Source organism: Vespula pensylvanica, chromosome 18 (assembly GCF_014466175.1).
Source record: "Vespula pensylvanica isolate Volc-1 chromosome 18, ASM1446617v1, whole genome shotgun sequence".
NCBI lineage: Eukaryota > Metazoa > Arthropoda > Insecta > Hymenoptera > Vespidae > Vespula > Vespula pensylvanica.
Window position 1 is genome coordinate 3,136,458 of NC_057702.1, and position 6,297 is coordinate 3,142,754.

Genomic DNA, 6,297 nt, shown 5'->3' on the forward strand with positions numbered 1-6,297 from the left:
AATTTCAATAATATTAATTATATCAATATCAATAGTCAATTAATTTCATTAAAGTATCAATATATATCTATAACGCGCTTGTTAATAATTATTATTAAAATATAATTTTATACATTATAATATATATATATATATATAACATAATATAACAACATATAACGATAAAAACATATATATACATATATATATATATAAACTAATATTATATAACTATACATACAAACCATATATATATATATCTACATTATATACATACATATATATATATATATAAACTAAAATAATCTAAGTAATAGGAGAATATAAATTCTGCTTTTGAGAGTCGAACAAGGGTGATTGGAGTTGAAAATAGAGGTTAGCGCGTATGTGGGGATGAAGAGTGGGGGATGATGATGATGGTAGTGATGGTAGTGAGGGGTTAAAAGTAGGAGTAGTAGGAATAGTAGGAGGAAATGGAAGAGGTAGAGTAGGTAGAGTAGGAGAAGGAGGAGGGATGAAGGTTCGTCGTGGGTTCTCGGGTTTGTGCATGCGCCAAAGTGATCTCTTTGACGCGCGCGACTCTTCCTCCTTCCTTCCGGGAGGATCGAGAAGAGGAAAAGCCGAAGAAGCAGACGCAGAGAGACGCAGACGACGGCGGCCAGAGCGACGGCCCTGAGCCGGTTACAACGGGGTGAGATGCACCCTTATCGCTCTTATCGCTATCAATCGACTGTGGGGTTTCCATCTGGGAGCACCGCAAATACAAGAACAAGACTGTTCCAACAAAGTTCTGGGTTTATCCTAGACTAGCACGTACACAACTGAAGGAATCAAGAACCGGAAACGAACGACTTCATTCTTCTTTATTATTCTATCGAGTAAGTACACTTTCATTTTTACGATGTTTTATTTTCCTTTTTTACTTTTATTATACTTTCAATGCTCGATGAGAAATGATTTTTTATTTGTTTCGTAATTTTTCTTTTCATTTCTTCTTCTTCTTCTTCTTCTTCTTCTTCTTTTTTCTTTTTTTTTTTTTTTTTTTTTTTTATTTAATTAATACTCGAACGATTCGTTCGGTAAAGAAAATTTCTGTAGATTCACCTAAGACACGTTTTTTTAGATTCGTGTAAGACAATCGATTGTTAATTTGCTTTGTGACGATACGAGGAAAGGAAAAGGTAGAAAAGGGAAAGAAAATAAAACAAGAACAGAAGGGTAATGGAAAAGCAAGGGGATAGAACGGATCTAACTCTTTAACTCGTTCATACTTTATACTTGATGTTAATTTAATCGATTTTTTTTTTCGAAATTTACGATCGAGATCGTCGATCTATCATTGGATATTTAAATTGATTCCGATTTTGTCTCTTTGTGATACCTTTCGTTTAGAGAATTTCAATTACAATTTGCGTGGGTGTCAGGTGCCCATTTTATGCACGTTTATTCGAATCTGTGTATTCGAATCGACACATACACACACACACATATGTATATATATATATATATATATATATATATATATATCCTGCGGGAACAATTCGTCCACTTCCGAACGAAGCTTGAAGCCCCTCTTTATCTTACCTTAATACGGTATTTCCTGATCACCCCATACGTCGCGATCCTCCTCCTCTTCACACCCTCCTTTACCTATTACTCTTTCCCCGTTGAACCGTATCCTTTCGTCCCGTTCTCATTTCCACGTGTCAGAAGCACGCTTTTATCCTCGAGTGTCCTCTCTTTCCTTCTTCATTTAACAATACAACATTCTCGTAAAACTAATCATATTTGTCACTTCAAAATTCCTTATCACAAAACGCATCGTTTAATATTTAAATTAATAGAAAATATTTCAAACAACTTCTCCCAACATCGCATTCATCAATGATAATAAATGATATCTGATCGTACAATAAAGATTAAAAAAGATTAAAAGTAAAGATATCGTTCCTACTATCCCTCCTTCTTTTCCTACCCCTTCAAAAAAAAAAAAAAAAAAAAAAAAAAAAAAGACGAAAGATCGACGAATCTATCGTTTAAAAAATTAAACGAATAAAAAATTAAATAACAAAATTGCAAAGAAGCGACAAAGTGTTCTTGAACTTTGTTCATTTCATTAATAGAAAAAAAAATCAGTTTTTCAAAGATTTCATTCAAACGAACGATCGTCCGATTATCCGATCGTTTCTTATCAGAGATCCTCGATTATATCCTCCTTTCGATCAGATTCTACCACCAATATTATCGCTACAGTTCCTCTTATCTTTCTCTATCGCTCGTTCTCTTCCTCTCTTCTTTCATAGCTTCCTACAAAATCGTTCGACGCGATACTATCTAACAGTTAAAGGGTCCTAAGGTTAATAGAGTGATCGGTAACAAAGTTATAAAGCAATCTGCATAAACCTGACCCGACCTGGGGTACTTTGCACAACCCCGGGAGTTCTGGGCGCAATGGTGAACAGGCAGTGTCGCAATTACCGACAATAATACGATTACCTGCTCGTCAAGGACCGTAACTGAGAAGGTTGTCACGGCCATATTCTACTACACCTTCTGAGATTGCCACGCGACCAATGATCTTTTCGAATCTTTTCGATTTTTTTCTTTTTTCTTTTTTTTTTTTTCGAACTCCTATTTTTTCTTTTCTTTTTTTTTTATCTTCTCCTTCTCTCTCCGTTATACGTAGACATACGAAAGAAACGCGTAGAGACGTTTCCTTTTTTCTTTTCTTACTCCTTTTTTTATCGTTGTCGTCGTTGCAAGATAAAGTACATTATTCTGAACTTGAAAATCATTGTAACATTCCTTTTGAGAATTCTTTTTTTTTTTCTCTTTTTTCTATGTCTTCTCTTTCTTTTTTTCTTTCTCTCTTTTACACGTAGATATACGAAAAAATCGCGTAGAAACGTTCCCAATTTTTTTTTAACATTTTTTTTTTTTTCGTCATGGTTGTTGTTGGAAGATAAAGTACATTATTCTTTCGAAACAATATTTTTTTTGAAGAATTCCTTTTTCTTTTCTTTTCTTTTTTTTTATTTCTTTTTATTCTCATTGTTGTTGTTGTTGTTGTTGTTGAAAAATAAAGTATATTACATCTGAACTCGTAAATCGGCGTAATATCGAGAGAGAAATAGGCATAGTAAAGATCACAGGTTATAAATTTATTTATTTGATTCTTATCGAATCGTAAAGTGTAATTTTCTTTCGTACCTTTCTTTCTCTCTCTCTCTCTCTCTCTCTCTCTCTCTCTCTCTCTCTCTTTCTCTCTATATGTCTCTCTCTTTCTTTCTCATCCCTTTCCAATCCTTTTTCCACCAATCACGCGTCTTCCCATTTACATTTTCTCTCTTTCTCATTCTCCTTTCTCTTCTTCCTTCCCCTCGTATTTTTTTCATCGAGGATTTCTCAGGATCCTGGATATTCAGGGACGATTCAGTCGGTCGCGATTTAACCCGTGAAAATAGAAACGAATTGAAACATAAGAGATATCGATTGATTCGTTTTAAACTTTTGTTACAACGGTTACTCGGTGATTTACGAAAACGATTTCATCAGATTCGATGGATTTCTTTTTTTCTTTCTATTCTATTCGTTTCTTTTTTTTCTTTTTTTTTTTTTTTTTTCTTTAACATTTTCTTAATTCTTTGATCGGATATGATATAAGATAGTCGTCTCGTATAAGGTTGTCTCGTCATGTGATTATAACGTCACACACAAGCACACATACTGTACGCAGTTGAACGTGCACACGCACGTACTCTTGCACGTTATGTTATATTTCGTTTTCGTTTTTCTTTGTCACACTCGTTGGATTATTGATGACAAACATCTGCTGACATTCAAATCGAAGAAACAGTAAACGTCGGACCATCTGCGCGATCTAATCGTTCTATCTCTCTCTTTCTCTCTCTCTCTCTCTCTCTCTCTCTCTCTCTCTCTCTCTCTCTCTGTGTCTCTCTTTCTGTCAATCGTCTGCTTACGTGTAAGTTTTATTTCGTGTGACACTTGTAAGAACATCGTATGTACGTTAGAATATACAGATAAAATATTGTAAATATACATTTATTATTATTATTATTATTATTATTATTATTATTATTATTCATTATATATATATAATAAATTGTACGAATATATAATATTATTGATAATTTACAAGATATATAGTTACGATCGGTGTTCGAATCGTTTAAGAGATATTTATTTACATACCCACGTACTTCTCTCTCGTTCGTCATTTACGTTTGTGTTCGTCATTTTCATTGTGTGGAAAGAAAAAAAAAAAAAAAAAAAAAAAGAAGAAAGAAACATTTATATTATATACAAGACCGTCGAAAGATTTTCTTTCTTTCTTTTATCCTCGACTATTATCCACTTACGTTCAGATCGAATTGGAAAAATATATATAACAAAAGTGTGCAACTTTTCAACCGTTCGAAAGAAATAAATGTGACTTGGAGTTTTCTAGTTGACCAAGGATCAAAAGTGTGCAGAAATTGTGCGTGTTCTTTTCAACGAGTGATTGTAGGGTACAAGAGGTAGTGGTCGAGAAAAAGGAAGGTTTGCTTGATAATATATCACCGTAGTTAAGGCCGTAAGTTAACAAAGCAATTGCGTGGAAAAACTTATGAAACGTAAAGACAAAGTAGCCGTGATAGAGAAAGAGAGAGAGAGAGAGAAAGAAAAAAAGGGTTGCTCGTATTACTCGCACGATCGGGCTTGATAATATAAACAGGAAATAATTCCCCCGTTTATGGGGAAATTCGATATTAAGAAACCGCTTATTTTATTTCGATAAATTTGTGAAAAATTAAAGGCACGAGAAATGAAAAAAAAAAAAGAAAAAAATGATAAGGAAGAAAAATGAGAACGATCATATCTTTCTAATCTCTCCCTCTTCTTTATGTTCTCGTTAATAGATAGAAATCGATAATAGACAACTCGATAGGACTCGATCTACTTGTTGAACCACGAAGCAACAGTTTGCTCTTTTAAACTACTTCTACTACTTGCTTCATCTATTATCTTTTTCCCTTTTTTTTTTCTCCTTCGTCCTTTCGCAAGATTTTCTAATTTCCGTGTCATTAGTTTTCTCTCTCTCTCTCTCTCTCTCTTTTTTTTCTTTTTTTGTTTTTTTTTTTTTGAAACGACGTAAAGATACAAAGGATTCGTTTTGATCAATGATCGTAGAATTATTCATCGCATTTCGCTGTATCATATTGTTCGTTTGAAACTTAGTCGTAACCCGTATCAAAAGTTAAGTTACTGTCAGAACTGATCTGATTAAGTTGATTCATTCATTCGACAAAACTGCGTTACGTGATACTCGGTATAGTACGGTACAAAGAGTACAGTGAGAAACTTAGAAACGGTAATACCGGTTACCTTCAACTGGATAGATTAATTTAACTCGGCAAAGATCCTAACTTTGATGATATATGCTAGTCGGTGTATAGTTGAAAAGTTCTTTTTTAAAGGATCGACCCTAATTTCATCTCTAATTTCTAATATCTTCTCTTTTTTTTCTATCAATTTTCTTTTTTATTCCAACGAATATATTACTTAAAAATTAGGCTCGTTATCGAATAAGATCGATAGTACAAAAATTTTTTAATTTACAAAATTTCAAAAAAGTATGTATATATATCTTTTCGATTATCGTGTCAAAAATCTATACTTTTATATTTTTTATCCATATTTTTTTCTATGTCAACGATTTATCAACTTAATTTGATACGTATCTTAGACGTTAACTCATAAATTATTATTATTATTATTATTATTATTATTATTATTATTATTATTATTTTAAGTTGAATCACAGTTCTTTGATAATTTATAAAAAGAAAAAAAAAAAAACAAAGAGAAAAAAATCAATAAAAAAATAACAGTGCTGTACGTACAAGATGAAGGTATTAAATATTTTTTTTTACGATTAACTACACGTTCTATACTGCGAGTTATTATTATTTTTAATATCGAACTAATCAAATTTTATATCAAAAATAAAACGAGTAATATTCCTCGAATCGCGTATGAAATATCGTAATACTCATTCCCTTCAACCCCTTTACTGTGTCACTATTACCACTACACACACGCGCACACATATATGTAAAGAAAGAAAAAAAAAGAAAAAAAGAAACAAAAAAAAGATTTTTCATTTTCGGTGACTTGCTTTTAGATCTTTCTTTTTTTGTCCTCTTTTCTTTTTTTTTCGAGAGTTCGGACTCCCTTTTAAAGCTTGCCCAAGAGAGGGTTGATAGTCACGTTTTACAATAAATTCGCTGACCTCGACTCGGTCGACAAGATTTTTCT

The 6,297-nt window shown here is 32.5% G+C and overlaps 1 protein-coding gene across 3 annotated transcripts in view; it reads left to right on the plus strand.

The window, feature by feature from the left end:
- Positions 1-580: 580 nt before the first annotated feature.
- Positions 581-6,297, plus strand: part of LOC122635313 (synaptic vesicular amine transporter) — a 42,919-nt gene continuing 37,202 nt past the window's right edge. For 2 of the 3 annotated variants that reach the window (XR_006328642.1, XM_043825366.1), the window contains exon 1: positions 581-857. The gene's annotated coding sequence lies outside the window, so the exon portion shown is untranslated. Of the gene's footprint in view, positions 858-4,323; positions 4,574-6,297 lie in introns of those variants that run through there. The other variant, XM_043825367.1, reaches the window with a different exon arrangement.